The sequence below is a fragment of the Gossypium hirsutum genome, chromosome A08, assembly GCF_007990345.1.
Source record: "Gossypium hirsutum isolate 1008001.06 chromosome A08, Gossypium_hirsutum_v2.1, whole genome shotgun sequence".
NCBI lineage: Eukaryota > Viridiplantae > Streptophyta > Magnoliopsida > Malvales > Malvaceae > Gossypium > Gossypium hirsutum.
The window spans coordinates 124,141,503-124,159,609 of NC_053431.1; the positions used below are offsets into that span (position 1 = coordinate 124,141,503).

An 18,107-nucleotide genomic window follows, 5' to 3' on the forward strand; every position below is an offset into this window, starting at 1 on the left:
TAATGTGCTTGTTGAAAGTCGATTCGAAACTCAGGGTCAAGGAGATGAGGCTCGAGAAGCTTTTCTCCAAATGATGAACAATTGGTACACTGAGTTTGTTAGAACTAATCCTAATGCTCAACCTCCTCCGCCCCCTCCTATTCCTCAAGCTGTTCCCATAGCTCCTCAACAAACTGAAGTGTTAAAATTGTCAAAGCCTCCAGTGGACAAAATTCGAAAGTATGGAGCCGAAGAGTTCCGAGCTAATGTAAATGATGATCCTGAAAGAGCAGAGTTCTGGCTTGATAATACTATCAGAGTGTTGGATGAATTATCTTGTACTCCAGAAGAAAGTCTCAAATGTGCTATCTCATTACTGAGGGATTCGGCTTATAATTGGTGGAAAACTTTAGTGTCAGTGGTGCCTAAAGAGAAAGTTACATGGGACTTCTTTCAAGAAGAATTCCGGAAGAAGTATGTGAGTCAGCGTTTCATTGATCAAAAGAGAAAAGAGTTTCTTGAATTGAAACAAGGGCGCATGACGGTAGCCGAATATGAGCGAGAATTTGTCAAATTAAGCAAGTATGCCCAAGAGTGTGTATCTAATGAAGCTACATTGTGTAAAAGGTTTGAAGATGGATTAAACGAGGATATCCGATTGCTAGTGGGAATTCTTGAAATTAAAGAGTTAGTGGTACTAGTTGAAAGAGCTATCAAGGCTGAAGAATTGAGCAAAGAGAAAAGAAAGGTGGAAAGTGAAGCAAGAGATGAAAGAAAAAGATCAATGGGCAAGCCATTTCAGTCTCAAGCGAAGAAGTTTAAAGAAATGAATACTCGATCGAATGTTTCTAGTGTGAATTTTCAAAGAGATCGAGGAAGACAATATTCAGGTTCTAAAGCTCAGGCAACTTCTATGGCAAGTACAGGTAGTGTTAAACCTACTAGACCGGAATGTCAACATTGTGGAAAACGACATTTGGGGGAATGTTATTTAATCAGCCGAGCTTGTTTTAAATGTGGATCTCAAGATCATTTTGTAAAAGATTGTCCGGAAAGAGAAGAGATAGAAAAGTTTCAGAATGTGAGATCGAGCAGTGTGACTACTAGAGGAAGACCACAGAGAAATGTGGGGATTGGAACTAGTGGCAGAGGCGTAACAAAAGACACGACTGTAAGATCTGAAGTGGGAGCTCCAGCAAGAGCTTATGCCATCCGAGCTAGAGAGGAAGCATCTTCTCCTGATGTGATCACTGGTATATTTTCTCTTTACGACACTAATGTTCTTGCATTGATTGATCCTGGTTCTACTCACTCGTATGTATGCATGAATTTAGTGTCTGATAAGAATTTGTGTGTTGAATTGACTGAGTATGTGGTTAAAGTGTCGAATCCTTTAGGCAAGCATGTGATAGTAGATAAAATATGCAAAAATTGTCCTTTGATTATACAAGGTCAGTGTTTCCCTGCCAACTTAATGTTGTTGCCATTTGATGAATTTGATGTTATTTTGGGAATGGATTGGTTGACATTACATAAGGCCAAGATAGATTGCAGTCAGAAAATTCTTGAGTTGAAGTGTGGTAGTGGTACAATTCTTCGGGTTGAAACAGATAAGTCAAATGTGATGCCAATTGTGATTTCTGCCATGTCTGCTCAGAAATGTTTGAAAAATGGTTGTGAAGCATATCTTGCTTATGTGTTGAACACAAAAGTGTCTGAAATAAAGATCGAATCAGTGCCAGTGGTATGTGAATATGTAGATGTATTCTGGAGGAAGCTTGACTTATCACCGTCAACTTCTGTGGAAAATAAGGATATTTGTTGTGACGGTGAGTTAGAAATGTTCAAAAAAAATTCACTAAGCAGTCAAAAGTCGGGAAAAAAAGTCTGTTAAGAAAGTTAAGAGATATATTCCAGCCGAGTAAAACACTCATTAAAGAACCTACAATTTAAAAAAATACGCGTGGATAACCAACCTTGAAGCAACAACAACAAAAACGAGTCGATTCTATAAGTCAAGCTCCCAGAAGATGTAGCCATTCAACCACGTCAAAATCTGTTGGGTTGGATCTGGTAGGGTTGAACAAAGAACCTGCAAGACATAGTTAATACGTAACTAAAATTCCAGACTTAAACTGGGAGCCATCATAGCAAGTTTCAAACTTCATAGACTTAAACCAGATGCTTGAATCATGTGACACTCATCCACTAATGAAAGAAATTCCAGATATGTTCCACCCTTACATCACACATGTACAAGATGTCAGGGGTGATGGAAATTACAGATTCCGATCAATATCTGTTTGTCTTGGTTATGGCGAAGATCAGTGGCTCTATGTTCGACATCAACTGCTAGACGAGTTATTGAGTTCATATGATGTCTATGCTAGAGTTTTCACTGATGGAATCGATGAATTACGTAATTCACTGTGTTTCTCACAATCGCCTGCACCAGCAGAACACTGGATGGTTATGCCTATGACTGGTGCCTTGATTGCCAACAGGTTTGGGGTGATTCTCAATTATTTAACCAAGTGAGGTGGCATAACTTTCTTTCCTCTTTGGAGAGGTCCGAAACATTTTCAATACCATCATGCTATTTCAATTGCACATGTATATGAAAATCATAATGTGATGGTACAATTAGAAGGAGATTACCCAATGCCTACCATTTCAATTTATTGGATCCGCCATAGAGTCCCGTCTACAGCTGGATGGCAAACCATGTATATGTCACGTCTGGAATTTTATAGACAACTGAGGATTATTGTTGAATAATTTTAATTTATTATATTTTAGCATTTTGCTCATATTTTTGTATTTATGTATTCATATATATGTTTAACAATAATCCTATAATAAAAAAATATGTTGAATAATAATACTTATATCTTTAATAATAATAATAATAATAATACTTATAATATTTAATAATAGTACAATAATAAAAATATGTTTAACAATTAAATGAGATAAAAAAGTGAGTGGAGAGGTGATAATTAATTCTTAATCATTACAATAGAAAGATGTTAATTACTAACCAATCAATAAAGTAAAAGAACATTAATTATAGCAAAGGTGTGTTATTTACTAGGGTGTTTTTTTAGTATGTTGGGGGTGGTTTTTTAGCCAACCCCTAAAATTAAATTTGAAAAAACGTATTAATTGACTGTTGTTTAAGTTTAATGTCACAAGTGTTTCGACAGCTACCATTTACAAAATTGAATAAAGATATAAAATAATTATAAAGTCTACATCTTATTAGGTCTATGGAATGTGGAATATTAATTATTGGCCTCGTTTCTATAGATATATTGGGAAATTAAAAAAAAATTAAACAATTCACTATTTAAGTTAAACCTATTAAATTAAGGCTTAATGAAAAATTTGACCATTAATGTTTGTATGTTTTGTCAAAATGGTCCTAATTGTATTTTTGAGTCATCAACCTTTTTATTATTATAAAAAAACAGCTTTTTCTAATTGATTTAATGAAAGTACAGTTAAAAAAGTTAAAGTTAACGAGGATTATATGAAATTTCATATATGAAATATTTTTTATAAGATGTAATTTATTACTTAAATAACCTAATAAGACAATTACCTATATAAAATAATAAAATAAATAATACATAAAATTTAAAAAAAAACTCTTAATTTAAAGAAAATAAAGATAATTATAAAAAAAATTAACTAAGTTGAAAAACCTCTCAATAAAAGATTGAAACATTGAAATTATTCATTAAATCTACTAAAAAAATTAAAAATTGATGACAAAAAAAAAACTCAAAAATATAATTATAACTATATTGATAAAATATAAGGCTAATGTGCAAGCCCAATTTCGCCCAGGCGTCAAAACCCCAACCAATCACCCAGACCCAAATAATTTAAAACTACCCAGACCCACTAAAAACTGTAAGCCCACTAAATAAGCCCAAACCTAAAACCAAAACCCTAGCCCACAACATTTTTGACTCAGAAAACAAAAGAAAACCCTAGCTGCGCCGCACCTAGGTCTGCCATTGTCACATCCACCGCCACTTGTTCCACCGCCCTAGTTACTGTCGCCATTTGCACCTACAAGAAAAGGAGAAAGGACAGTAAATAATAAACAAAAGCATGTAAATGACTTTAAAAAGCCAAGCCAAAATCGATTTGTAACATTCGGCAAAATTTTGATAAATACAAAGCACTCGATTTTTAAACAGCAAAAACAATGATTCTAGCACTACCAAAGCACGAGAATAGCACCGAATCAGGAAACCAAAATACCAAAATCGAAATCGAAAGCCTAAGGTGATTTTTTTTGTCTTACTTTCGAATGTATCCCCCTCCATATTTATACATGCACAAATTACGTAATATAAAGACAAAAGAAACAAGCACCATTCAAAGCGAAAAAAAGGGGGAACTTTTTTACCTCCGGCTACCGTATACGGCGGTCGCCGGCGGCGGAGCAAGGTGGAGGACGGTTGTGACTGGCTGGACTTCTCACCGGAGCAGGAGACTCTGCAGAGAGAAAAAAAAAGATGAGTTTTTTTTTTTTTACAAATGAGAAAATGATTTTTTTTTAAATCTGACTTAAATAGCCAATCGAAACGACGACGTTTTGGCCAGCCTTCTTAATGCCAAAACGACGTCGTTTTGAGGCCAGGATCCGCGTGTTGACCTGACCCGACAGGGGAATCCGCGTGTTTTTGCTTTTGGGGGTAATTGCGCTGCAAGTCCTTTCCCTTTTATTGTTTTGTAATCAAGTTTCTTTTAATTTTTAATTTTACCCTGTAATTTATTTCAGCTTTCGATTTAGTCCCATATGAAACGCGTGCTTTGGAGGTTGGGGATTATTCCCCTTTTGGTCCCCATTGTTATTCGTGTGTTCAAAATCGGTCCTTTTTTTCTTACTTTACTTCCAGATTCGCCCCAAACTTTCGTTTTAAATTCGATTTAATCCTTTCCCATTATTTTGCTATTTTATTTTCTAATCAATTATTTTTATTATTACTTTCTATTATTATATTTATTATTATTATTGTTTTATTACTATTACTACTAACATAATATATTTATTTCTATTATTTTCTATTATTGTCATTATTAATATATACTATTATTATTATTATTATTATTAATATGTTGTTGTTATTATTATTACTATTATCACTATTATCATTTTTTATTACTGTTACTATTATTATTATTTTTTACTATCTAATATATTATTATTACCTTTTTATTATTATTACTACTATTGTATTATTACTATTATTATATTTTCATCTATATTTATTTTCTTATTATTTATCTAGTTATATTTCTTATCTATTCATATTTTGTTGTTATTACATTTTAGGTATTATATCTCTATTTATACTTATGTATTAACATCATTATTTTACTATTGTTATTTTATTATAATCATTATTATTACCATTATATTTATTTATTACTATTATTAGTATTATTATTTTCTTTAGTACTATCACATTATTATGTTATTCGTCTTATTAATGTACTATTATTATTTCCTATTTATTATAATTATTATTAACCTTTTATTATATTGCTAGTTCATTTTATTTTTCCATTTCTGTTCTCATAATTCTTATTATGCGTTTATCTTTATTCTGTTATGTTTGTCAATATCAAAATTTTTATTTGTTTGTTCATTCTTCATTTTTTTTTATCATTACGAATTTCTATTAACCCTTACCCGACAAAAATAATTCTTTCATAAAATTAATATTTCATATTTAGAAATTCGAGAAAATCGTGCCCTAACTTATTGGGTTTCGATTTTTCTCATTTAACCTAAATTACGGAATATTCTTTTAAATTGTAATACGAGTTTTGAATAAAAGTGCTTATTCTCGGAGATACAAGGTGTTGTGCCTTAACTCACTGAATATGACATCTTGTCACCTCGAAATAAGATTTTTTCTATAAATAAAGGCAATGTTCGGTATTTGGAAGTTCGAGAGATCGTGCCCTAACTTACTGGGTTTCGATTTTCCTTATTTACCGTAAATAATCGAATATCCTTTAAAAAAGGGTTAAAATACACGAATTTTAAATAAAAGGCAAGTTTATTCTCAAAAGTTCGAGATGTCTTGTCTTAACTTACTGGATGTGACATTTTATTACTTCGAGACGAGAAGGTCTTTAACATTCGAGTTTTCTACAAAAAGAGAGATCGTATTTTAAAGTCTTTCAAGTTTTTAATTTTCGACACTAAGACATTAATTAATCAATTAGGTACCCATTTTTGGGCGTTACGAGGGTGCTAATCCTTCCTCGTACGTAACCGACTCCCGAATCCAATTTTCTAAATTTTATGGACCAAAATCGTTGTTTAAATAAATTAAATCATTTATTAAAAATAACCATTTTTACTAGATGACCCGATTACACATCATCAAAAAAGATTGGTGGCAACTCCCATATTCGTTTTCATTTTCAAAACCAAAGCCGACTTTATTTTTTCAAAAAAATGGTTTCGTATGATTAAGCCTTAAATAAATTATATAACTATTTACACTAATTCTTAACACAAAGTTTAAACACTCTAACAAACAAGTGAAACAACAAAGGGAAATGGAATCCACACTGCCAAAATAAAATAAAAATGCCATTTACACGTGTAACAACTAACTCAATTTATTAGAAATACCCAGAGCAGTAGCAATAAATTCCTTGGCTTTGACTGTTAAAAAGGGTTTATATATTAAATATTTCTATTCGATTTTTTTAATGTAATTTGAAGAGAAATCTGATTTTTTTGAGGAAAACTATAAATTGGATGATTCATAAATTAAAAAATAAAAATTGTACTTTTATCATTTTGACCATTTTCAATTTACTTTCGAAATAAGGATAATCAATAAAAAAGACGAGCAAGAAGAAAAACTTTGATTTTCTTTATTCATCGCCAAGCGAAGAGAAGAATAGGAACATTCGGTGAAAAGTTGTGCAATGGAATAATAGGATTTTTGGCACTTTTCTAAAAAAAATTAATATTTTTTGATTAATTCTAATTTTTTAAAATGTTTTTAATATTTGAAAAAAGTTATTAATATTTTAGAATTTTTTTAGAATATTATGATAATTTTAGAATTTTTATTTATCATTAAATTTTATAAAAGTATCACATTAGTATTTTAGTTATATTTTAAGGACGAATTTAACTATTAAGTCTATAAGTTAATGTATTATGTTCATAGTCCGTTATTGATTATTTTGTGATTTTTTATGATTGAGTCATTAAAAGAAAAACATATTAATAATTAGGTGATTTGCGATATAGCTTACCTAAATATATTTGAGGAATAATGAGTCAATGGCTCACAATGACATCCATTATCTAATTGACTTAAATAGTAAATTTCAAATAATTGAGTGATAAAATTATAATTTTTTATAATTAAATGATCAAAATATAAATTTATTGATAATTGAGTGGTCACGGTTGTAGTTTATCCTTAAATTATTGTAAATTATATATTTTATTATTTTTAAATAAAATCAATTGTCAGCCGCCAATAAAAATGGAAAAAGAAAACAAATCTAGCCAAAAAAAAAAAGGGAAAAAAAACTCCCATTACCAGGAAGAAACTAGAAAGTAACACTGCCAATTTGAACTCAGACCAAAAAACACAAACTTTCTGGACCAATTAATTTCACTTTCTATCTATTTCTTCGTTTTCCGATCCTTCTTTGTTGCATTTCTTCTCTACTCTCTGAGTTTTGACTTTGGGTCAATTTATTTAAAATCCAATCTGTTTTTCTTTTGGTAGATTCTTTTTTGGTTTTTGTTTTGTTGCATGTTTTCTATTTATAATCCATAGAAAAGATTCAATCTTTTTCTTTCATCTAGAATTGTTTTTTTTTCTCCTGTTTTCTGTTTCTTCGCTTTTCTGGAACGTGAATATGAAAAAATCCAAAATGAACTAAAGGATTGGATCGGAGTCAGCTGGTGGATACTCTGAAAATCAATGAAGTTTCCATCTTGAATTCAGAACTTCAATTCAATTTCCGATCAGCAGAATTGGGTTATTTTATTTTGGCTTTTTTTCGTGTTTTGAGTGATTTCTGCGGTAATGGAGCTATCGGGAATACTATTAGTTTTGGGGGCTAGAAAAGGTTGATTCTTATTTATTTATTTGGGGGGGGGGATAGTTATGGATGAAGTTGGCCCTAGTAATCAAGAAGAGTTTAAGGGGTACTCAAGATTGGGCACAGAGCAAAAACCTGAGTTGCGATGGCGACCGAGGCAACTGGTTTTTCGGCCTTATTCATCTATAAATGGCGCTGATAGAAAGCTGCGTGTTGTTGTTAGGAAGCCTGTAAGTTCGCCTTTCTAATTGATTGCCTATTCATTTTTAGTTCGAAAGTTTTGTCAGCACTTGTTTCTATGCTGAAATGTGTTGCAAATTTAGGAGCTTTTTATTTGGATCGATCTGAATTTGTATGGTTTAAGAGATGTTTAACTGGTTTTACTTTTACATGTGGTTTTATTAGTGATTCTCTTTATCTTACTCAAGGAAAGCATATATAAACCAAGTAAGCATATGAGCTAATGTTACGGAGGTTTCTAACCTGATTCGTAGGTGGATCTGGTCTTTTTTGGGTTACAGGTGGTATTGTTCTAAGCTGTTAAGTTGTAAACGATGGTTTGATGTTCTATCCTTTTAATAAAATCTACTTTTGCTGAGCCGAAAAAAAAAGGGCAGAAGAGAGAGTCCCTTACTGTCTAAATGTTCAATAGTGGCAAATAGATCATAGAAAGTTCTGAACAAGATGGGAAATGATATGCTTAATTCAGTTAGTCTCTACATTACAAGAGCGCGAGAGGAGTCTCGAATATGGGGTATGTGTCTAAGTCTAACGCGGGTATGCTCAATTTTTTTCTTTGCTTTTTTCTCATATTTTGAGGGTCATTACACCATACCAATGTCTGAATATGTGTTGAATGTAGGTGTTGGGCGCAGGTATTCTAGGGAAAATGAAGAGTCTAGTTGACATAAGTTAGTCTTATATTCATTATTTCAGTAAGCTTAAGCGGATTAGGTGATCAAATTGGTTTCAGGTGGAAGAACGTGATGTGTCTATACAAATATTATCTAATTGAGATTATGATATTGATTTTAGATCCGGAGTTCTATCTATCCTGATACTATCAATCAATGCAACTCATGCCAGTCTATGATTTCTATAATTTCTCTTTAAATATTTTATCATATTGAAAAATTATGTAATTGGAAACTTTATTTCTCAATACTTTGTTTGGTTAGCAAATTGCAATGTGGTACTTGCACTGAATTGTTTTTCTCATCATGCAAAAAATTTGCAATAATCTCCAGCTTAGATTCATATGAGGCAAATCTTCGTGCTGACATGCAGTTTTCACCATGCAGTTGGTGGCAAGACTGACAAAGGACATAATAGAAACTTACCAAATATGCAATCCAAAATTTAAATATTCAGAAGAATTGAACCCAAAGTGGTTTTTGACTAGCCCATCTGTTGGTGTCCTCAATGATGGCCACGACAATGTGAACTCAGATCTGATTCTAACTGTGAACTTTGTCTTGATAAATTTAGAAACACGGCGAAGGTTTGATACTGCTTTTTATAATTTTCCTCGTGATTTTGAACTATTTTCTGAATCATTTCATGATAATTTCTTTGTGAATTGACTTTACATGGGCAGCTTAGATTTTGTTAATGGTCAAGGACAATTTTCTTTTCCTCTTGCTTAATTTAATGTGTTCTGCTACTGATACATGGTTGATCCTAAACTAAAATGGACTGTTTCTTGACTTTGATGTCTCAGAAATATTAATCATCTTGAAGTGCATTGTTTCTTTTTCGTGTAACCTTTTAGCTTCTCCTAGCCACAATATATACCTGTTTTGTTCTGGCTTGTAACTTTGAACCTTGGCATGCTGGAATTAGTTGTATGTCTGTGTAAATATGGAGCTTTGTGTTTGCAAGCTTGGTTAAACATTCTTTTCAATTAATATACAAACTCAGGTGGCCATTCCACCATTAATCCCTCTTTTCCTTGATGAGTTTCTGTTTTAAAGTTCTAATCTTTGTGTCTAGCTAGCAACAAAGAATACATTTTCTATTTTGTCTTCTACTGAACCCCTGCAAAAAAAAACCTGGTCTTTTTGTACGTAAGGCCCTTATCATTTGGTAGATTCATGGATATGACTATGCAACTCAAAAAAATATTTCTGGTGATCTATTATCATCCAAAATGAAGCTTAGTGAAGTAAACGTTTACTCATGTTTCAATGATTTTTGTAGATATATTGTCAAAAATGTTCTTGGTCATGGGACTTTCGGGCAGGTTGCTAAGTGCTGGGTTCCAGAAACAAGCAGTTTTGTTGCTGTGAAGATAATTAAAAACCAACCTGCTTACCATCAGCAGGCACTGGTTGAAGTTTCTGTTTTGACAACGGTAATTAAGTTTCCTTATAGCTGTCTATACCTTTTTAGAAATACCAGAAGTGAAGCATCAACCTCGTTATGTTTGCTTAATTGGTTGTCTTTTGCAGTTGAAAAAAAAGTATGATCCGGAAGACGAGCATCACATTGTCCGTATTTATGATTACTTTGTATATCAACACCATTTATGCATTTGTTTTGAACTTCTCAACACAAATCTGTAAGTTTATTGTCTTACGTTGAAGCAATATTCATCGTTTGTAAATTTCTTTTCACCATTTACATAGACAATCTCTTATAGAATTTTTCCAGCATTTTATTGACATTTCCCCCCTGATTTAGGTACGAGCTTATCAAGATAAATCATTTTAGGGGTCTCTCATTGAGCATTATTCAGCTGTTTTCAAAACAGGTGTTTTGAGTTTTCTTGTAGCTCTATTTGATTGAACTGAATAATGATTGGAATAGCTGTATACATCTCTTTGAAAATGTCTTTAGAATTGCATCCTAACCTTTTTTATTTTATGTAGATTTTACGTGGACTGACTTTGTTAAAAGATGCTGGAATAATTCATTGTGATCTTAAGCCAGAAAATATTCTTCTCTGTACAAGGTGAGTTGCCTTTATGGATTAGTCTGGATTACAAACTTGTAATATAATTTTTTGCAATTTTTTCAGTGAAGTTTGATATATCTCTACTGGAATAACAGTGTCAAGCCAGCAGAAATTAAAATAATTGACTTTGGATCAGCTTGCATGGAAGATTGGACTGTTTATTCCTACATTCAGGTTTCTATACACAACTATCACTGCATACTGTTCACTGTTATCATACTACAGAGGGTCTTATGACACTTTTTCCAATTTTTTTCTGCAGAGCCGGTATTATAGGTCTCCTGAAGTTCTTCTTGGATATCAGCATCCTTTTGACATGAATTTGTAGCCTTCTTTTCTATTTATTGGTTTTGCTTACTGTCTTTGTCTTTTGGCGGATCATGCTGGTAGGGGCTTGAACTTCAGTGGAATAACTTCAGCAGAACATTGTTTGATCAATTGAATCCTGAGGTTTAAAATGACCTTTGGAGTTTATTCCACAGAAGTTCTAGTCCAGCACTCTATATTTGTCACAGCTTCTGTGGATTAAACCTTGAAAGGTTCATCTTTGTATTTCTATATGAAGATCTCTTTGGATTAATGACGTAGAAGATTCATATTGCTATTCTTTTTAGCATGCTGCTACTACCTAAATTAGTCATGTTTCAAGCCTTTGGCAGTAATAATTAGAAAATGCCTATTTAAAATATTCAGTTCTTGTGATTCATTATTGTCTTTGATGATTATATTCCCTAATTCTGATTTTTGTCTTTGGTCTTGATCATTAGTTCTAGTTTGAACCTTGACCACTTGATTAGATATACAACAGCTATTGACATGTGGTCCTTTGGCTGCATAGTTGCTGAACTCTTTCTTGGGCTGCCATTATTCCCAGGTGCTTCAGAATTTGATCTTCTAAGGCGAATGGTTGAAATTCTTGGGTATGCCTCTTGCTTTGATGGTCATACATATCTCTGGCTAGCAATTTGTCAGTATTTCTAGGCATCATTTTCTTGCAACTGATTTTATGTATAGCTTTTCTTTGGTTGATCTTATAACCGAGCAGATCTTATTGACTCCAAATAGGAGAATTTCACTTATCATTAAATAAGCGCATGCAATTATCAAATTTCATACTCACTCTGTCTCTTATTTTTTTGTCTATCTTAGAAATTCCAGGATTCAAGGCAGTGTGTATCTAATGCTTTGACAAGTTTGTAGGCATTCATACTAAAAATTTCCCTTATGCTAAACAAAAATGTATAAAGAGAAACAAAAATTTGCATTGATTTTTCAGATCACTAATATTTTTTCAACATCACAAATTGAAAGTTCAGTCTACCTCTCTCTCTTCAGCTTCTTTTGTTCTACATAAAAGTATTATTATGACAAGTCAGATGCTCTAAGATGATTCCTCTATTGAATTGGCAAGATAGGCATTAATACTTATGAACGAGATCTGTGCCTTATAAGGGGTGAGTTAATGCTGCAGTTTAGGATCAACGTGAATAATTTATTTCTTGTATATAAGAACCTTGAAGGATGTGCTAGAATTTTCAAAGTCCTTAAGGCTCTGCTTGGTATGGAGGATGGAAAAGAGTGAGGAATGGTTAAGCTACAAAGTAAGAAAATGGTTATGAATCTTAACCATTTGATTTAACAAATTTTCCATCCTCACTCTTTTTCATCCTTCATACCAAGCAAAGGCTAAGCTCTTGGATTGTTTTATTATGGGAAGTCCAAGACCAGCTGTGACTGCCACATTAGATCCCTTGGTTCGTATTGAAGTTTCAGTGTGTTTTAACAGTAACAATAGTCAAAAGATGCATGCATATTCTTTTGCACACATAATGAAGAAGCTGTTCATCTGTCTGGTCTAGGAGTTTAGTCCAAAATAAAATTTTCATGCTTACGAAAACAAGTAAATAGAGAAAATTCCAATGAAATATGCCTTTTACTGAAATTGCATTAGAACTTCCGCTAATATGTACTCATCTAGCTGAGTTAATTCATAAAACTTCAAAATATCTTTAAGACCCTTCCAACTTGATTTTCTTGAACTATGTTTGATCAGTTGCTGTTTCTTAGTTGTTCTGCTATTTTCTTTGCATTCAATATAAATATTATGCTGCTTATTATTTTCTTAATCTTCATGCATACTTCTTTTTGAAGGGTTTTGTACAAACTTCCATTTCCATCTCGTTTTAACTTATCCTAAACCAACCTGATTACATTTAGATATAATTAAAATTTGTTTTTAGCACTCCAATAGTCATTACTCATTCAGTTAGTCATATCTTTGCACTTGTTATGAACAGCCTTTTATATGTGGTTATCATGTTGTAGAGGGCAGCCCCCTGATTATGTTCTAAAGGAGGCAAAAAACACAAGTAAGTTCTTCAAGTGCGTCGGGAGAATCCACAATATAGGGAATAGTGAAGTTTGTGGCAGAAGTGCTTACCAAGTATTAACAGAAGAAGAATATGAAGCTGTAAGAAATTTCCAGCGACTAGTTCTTGTTCATTTACATGTTGCATCCCTTGTCAAGTTTTCATCTGATATAATTGTTGCTTGTTTCTGTTCAGAGGGAGTTAAAAAAACCGTTGATTGGAAAAGAGTATTTCAATCATAAGAATCTTGAAGCAATAGTTACATGCTATCCTTACCGGAAAAACTTGCCTAAAGAAGATATCATTAAAGGTTAGCATCTAACTTCAACATTGAATGTACAGCTTGGAATGGTGAGAAAATTTTTGTAGTGTGTGGTCTGTGAATAACTTACTAAAGCTGCCGCATAATAAATCTATAACAGAAAGTCAGGTACGATTAGCTTTGATTGATTTCTTGAGGGGACTAGTTGAGTTTGATCCGGCAAAACGGTGGTCACCTTTCCAGGTAGTTAAAATTTCCCATGAGCACTTCTTAACATGCTATTCCAACTAAGAATGAAGAAACATAAGAGCTTTAACATCATTGTGCAGGCTTCGAAACACCCTTTTGTTACTGGGGAACCTTTCACACGGCCATATAGGCCTCCGCCAGAGACCCCTCACTTGGTAAGGGACTTACGCATGCAGCTTTGCAATTGAAGAAGATTGAACCTTATGTCATAAATCCATATTAACTATGTGGCTCTTATCTCAATGCTTGGCACCATCATACGGAAGAATTGCTTAGTCCTCTCCTGACTCCCCTATCAATTGATTGTCTATTCTTAGTTGGTTGATCAGTAATGTATTCTTCTGAGAACTGGTATAATCTTTTGTTACAGTATAGGCACTATTCTCTTATTTTTTAATGAAGTTGTAATAAAAGTTTAAGGTTGTTGAAAATCATTTGACATATGAAATCATTATCTGAGTACTGTACTGGTTTGAAACATGAAAGTTTTGGTCAATTCTTTTGATGGAACTTCAATTTCCATTTTACTTTCTCTTTAAGTTGTGTGTCTGAGCAAAAAATTCTTTGGGCCGTTGAGAAGGTTTGGCTTTATTGGTTCTCACTTTTCTCATGGATTGAGCTGTCTTTGACTTACTAATCTGTTCTTGTTGGATCGCAAGCTTTATGGAAAATAGCACAAATATGTTATTTTCTGGGCAAGAAATAGCGCAAATGATACTTGCCTAATGTCTGGTAACTCTATTGTTAGCTGGTTGCTCGAAACATTAAGGTGGACCATCACCCTGGTGGAGGGCATTGGTTTGCAGCTGGTCTTTTCCCTAATGTAAGCTTCTTAATTACATAGTATTTTTATTGCTAGAGCATTAGAGTTACTGCATTATTTTGGTATTAGTCTTATACGAATATATTTTCCAGGTGTAGGTTTCAAAGAGGAGCGGAGTTACTTTTCATAACAGCCCACAGTTCCCAATGGTACCGTATGGTCATGCCAATTGCTATAGTAGTATGGGAAGTCTTAGTAGCTATAATGATAATAGTGGGCTTGGAAGCAGCTATGGGAGTTATGGAGATAGTAGTAGCATATTTGCATGTTATTCACCTGTTTGTCCGTCTGTGATGACTGTGCATATGCAGAGTAGTGCATCAATGCTTGGAGGTAGTCCCAATGCTAGATGGAGAATCATGCAGTACTCTCATGGGAACGGAGTTGGTATGAGTCCGTCGGCCAGAAACTTTTCCCTGCTTCACCTTGGCACTAGTCCCTCACAGTTTACTCCTCCAAGCTCCTATGGTCAAGGTTCAGTAGGCTCCCCTGGACATTATGGTCCTACTTCTCCAGCTAGAAACAGTTGTCAAGGATCACCATTAAGTAAGATGGTTGTGGCCAGCCAGTTCAATCGAAGAAAAGTCGGGGACATTCTGGAAATTCACAATCTCAAGAAAGTTTGTCATCTTCAAACAGACCAGGACAAGTTACTGATGGAAACATTTCTAACCAAGCTGAGAGAAACTCTCAGGTTGTTGATGGTCTGCCGTCTCGTATACGGTCAAATTCCAGCTTAGCCAATTGGAAGCAACAGCAAGGTGGCATTGGAATGGCTACAAGTTATTCAATTGTTCAGAACAGACCCAAGTCCATCAGACTTGGTTCTAGTGTGCAACTGCAGTATATCACAGGAGCAACTCAAGACAAGTCGGAGGCCAGCATGCCATTGTCAGGTCCTGGATATTGGGATCCAAATTATAGGTGTGTAGAGGCAATCTAAACTTATATTCATCAAATATTAATATATAGTTATGTCATACCTGTGTTGTATGGGTTATTCTTTTACGATGAAAATAATGGTCTTTTACTCTTCCTTACCCTCTCAAAGGTTATTTGGGTACCATCGTATAATTTTAACTCACTGTGCATACAGTACTTCCTTTTCTTTTCATGCTGATTTTATTCATTTATTCCGTTTAAGATTTCTTGCTGTTATAAAATAATACAATATGGGATAGAGAGAATGGGAGCATCTTGATACACAAAGCATGTTTCTTTATATTTTTAATTGGTTGAAATATAATGGTCCAATGGTAATAGGTTGCTCTGTGAATGTCTACCCTCACTGAGGAGAGTGTATTCATCATTCCTAGATAGATCTGAAAATGGTTCTTGCAAATATTCGCATTAATTATGGTAGCATTTTATGAACTTGCTTCTTTGTTTTATGTTCAAACTAAGTTGATCAAGGACCTGATTTTACAAAAATACTGCAATATTGGCCCAATATTTTACTGCTCAATATTTATTCTATGATTATTTAACTTATTAAATTACTTGCATTTTATTGTAACCACAGTGGTGAACTTCTTCTGCAAGAGGATGGATCAGATGAGAGCCACGTATCTGCTGAGTTTGACAGAGGAATGCAGATTGGTTCGGCTGATTCATCTGTCAGAATTGGCAGGTTCAACCATGTCTCCTCGACTGCAAGCTCAAATTTGTCAACTCAAAGGTAATTGCATATCCTTCTTAGTGAATGGCTTTCAAAGGTTGAACCCTTTTGCTCATACTTGAAGAGTGGGGGATAAATTGTCGGGGGAAGGGGCTGTCCTTTCCCCTCGTTCTTAGTATCAAGACATGTATGTTAAGTTAATGCTTGTCGTACTTCTCATTTGTCCTTCAATATCAGCTCCCTTTTTTTCTTATCAGCACCCTCTAATTTCCCCTATTGAAAGGTGTAGTTTGCAATTTGTAGTGATGGATACGCACTCCATAATGGTCAAAATTTCTCAAACATACAAGACCTGAGCTTTTGTCATTTTGTTGAAGTTTTTCTTCAGGATTCTCGACTTCTATTTTGTTTGTGCAGTCCTCATTCAGCTAATGCTTCGCACGCTGGATATCCTCGTTTTGTGCCCACAAATTCTCACCTCATGCTGCACAACACAAAATTCTCCGAGCCTATCTAGGCAGCAAAATGTTCAGCGGTTCAATCATGGAAGATCAGCTGGTGTTCGGGATAGAGAACGGAATCACATGAAAGTTCATGTCCCTCTAGCTTTAGTGCCAGGAGCCCACATTCTCCCGGAAACAGTTCATTAAGAAATGACATGCCATGGGGCAACCTCCGCTTGGTACTGAGAATAGTAATCGAGTCCATTTTGAAATGATCCTGTAAATAATGTAGGACGAAAGGCGAAACATCCCTAATGAAAAGATTGCCTAATGTTGGAATCAACTTGATTTCTTGTGGTGTTCTTGGATTACGTATTGGTTATTTGGCAAGAAATTTGTATGCAATAGTTCACTTTGTGAACTTACCATAAGCAAAATACTCATCCAGACCATGCAGTCTCTCTTGCTGTGCTCTGCATAAATATAATTTGTGTTGCTTGTTTTGGTTGCATGCAATTGCTGTATCTTTGGTATCTTTGGTTATGATGCTTCAGTTTACGAAGTAATAAATATGTGCTTCATCTTTTTAGATTTTTATATAAAAATCTATAAAAATTAATTTAAGTTTAGAAAATATCTACACTTAAATTAAAAACATCTTGATTTCTGAAGATTCAACTTTACAGTTTCAAATTTTTTTTATTCAACGTGTATTATAATCTAATTAAAATAAAATAAAACATGTGGTCAAATCTTATTGAAATTTACTATTATTCTATAGTAAAAAAATATAAATAGATAAAATAACGAGTGAAGCACACAGGTGGTTGAAAGAAGGGTGACGTGGAAAGTGGACACATGGATTTGCTCTTCTTTTTGTAGGTAAGTGTGTGGTGGCCAACCCAACCCAATCCCATCCTCATTTTCATTTTCAGAATTAAAAACTTAAGGGTAAATTACACTTAAGGTCATTAAACTATTAGTAAGTTTATATTTTGGTCATTTAACTTTAAAAAATTACAAAATGGTCATTAAACTATCTAAAAATTTTTAATTAAGTCATTGTTGCTGTGTGACTTTCTCTATTCGCACCACCTGAACCAATTGAAAGCTTTACGTCTTCTTTTTATTTCTATATTTCAACTTTTTTTTATGGAAATGTTTTGAACATCAGAAATCTATAAATCAAAATTCAAATAGCTTTTTTTATCTTCGACAATAATTATCAAATCAACTTAGATCTAATGTGTATTTTTATACTCATTGATTCTACTCATTGATATGCCCTGAACGTTG

General features: G+C 33.5%; 1 pseudogene across 1 annotated transcript; it reads left to right on the forward strand.

Annotated features, from left to right (window-relative positions):
- The first annotated feature begins 7,526 nt into the window (after positions 1-7,526).
- Positions 7,527-17,322, forward strand: LOC107938688 (dual specificity protein kinase YAK1 homolog; annotated as a pseudogene). The gene is made up of 17 exons (XR_001694957.2): positions 7,527-8,321; positions 9,393-9,592; positions 10,291-10,444; positions 10,542-10,651; positions 10,774-10,843; positions 10,962-11,044; positions 11,143-11,221; positions 11,310-11,350; positions 11,845-11,967; positions 13,373-13,517; positions 13,612-13,726; positions 13,839-13,921; positions 14,008-14,082; positions 14,676-14,750; positions 14,849-15,674; positions 16,273-16,428; positions 16,672-17,322. The product of XR_001694957.2 is annotated as a dual specificity protein kinase YAK1 homolog (transcript).
- Positions 17,323-18,107: the final 785 nt, after the last annotated feature.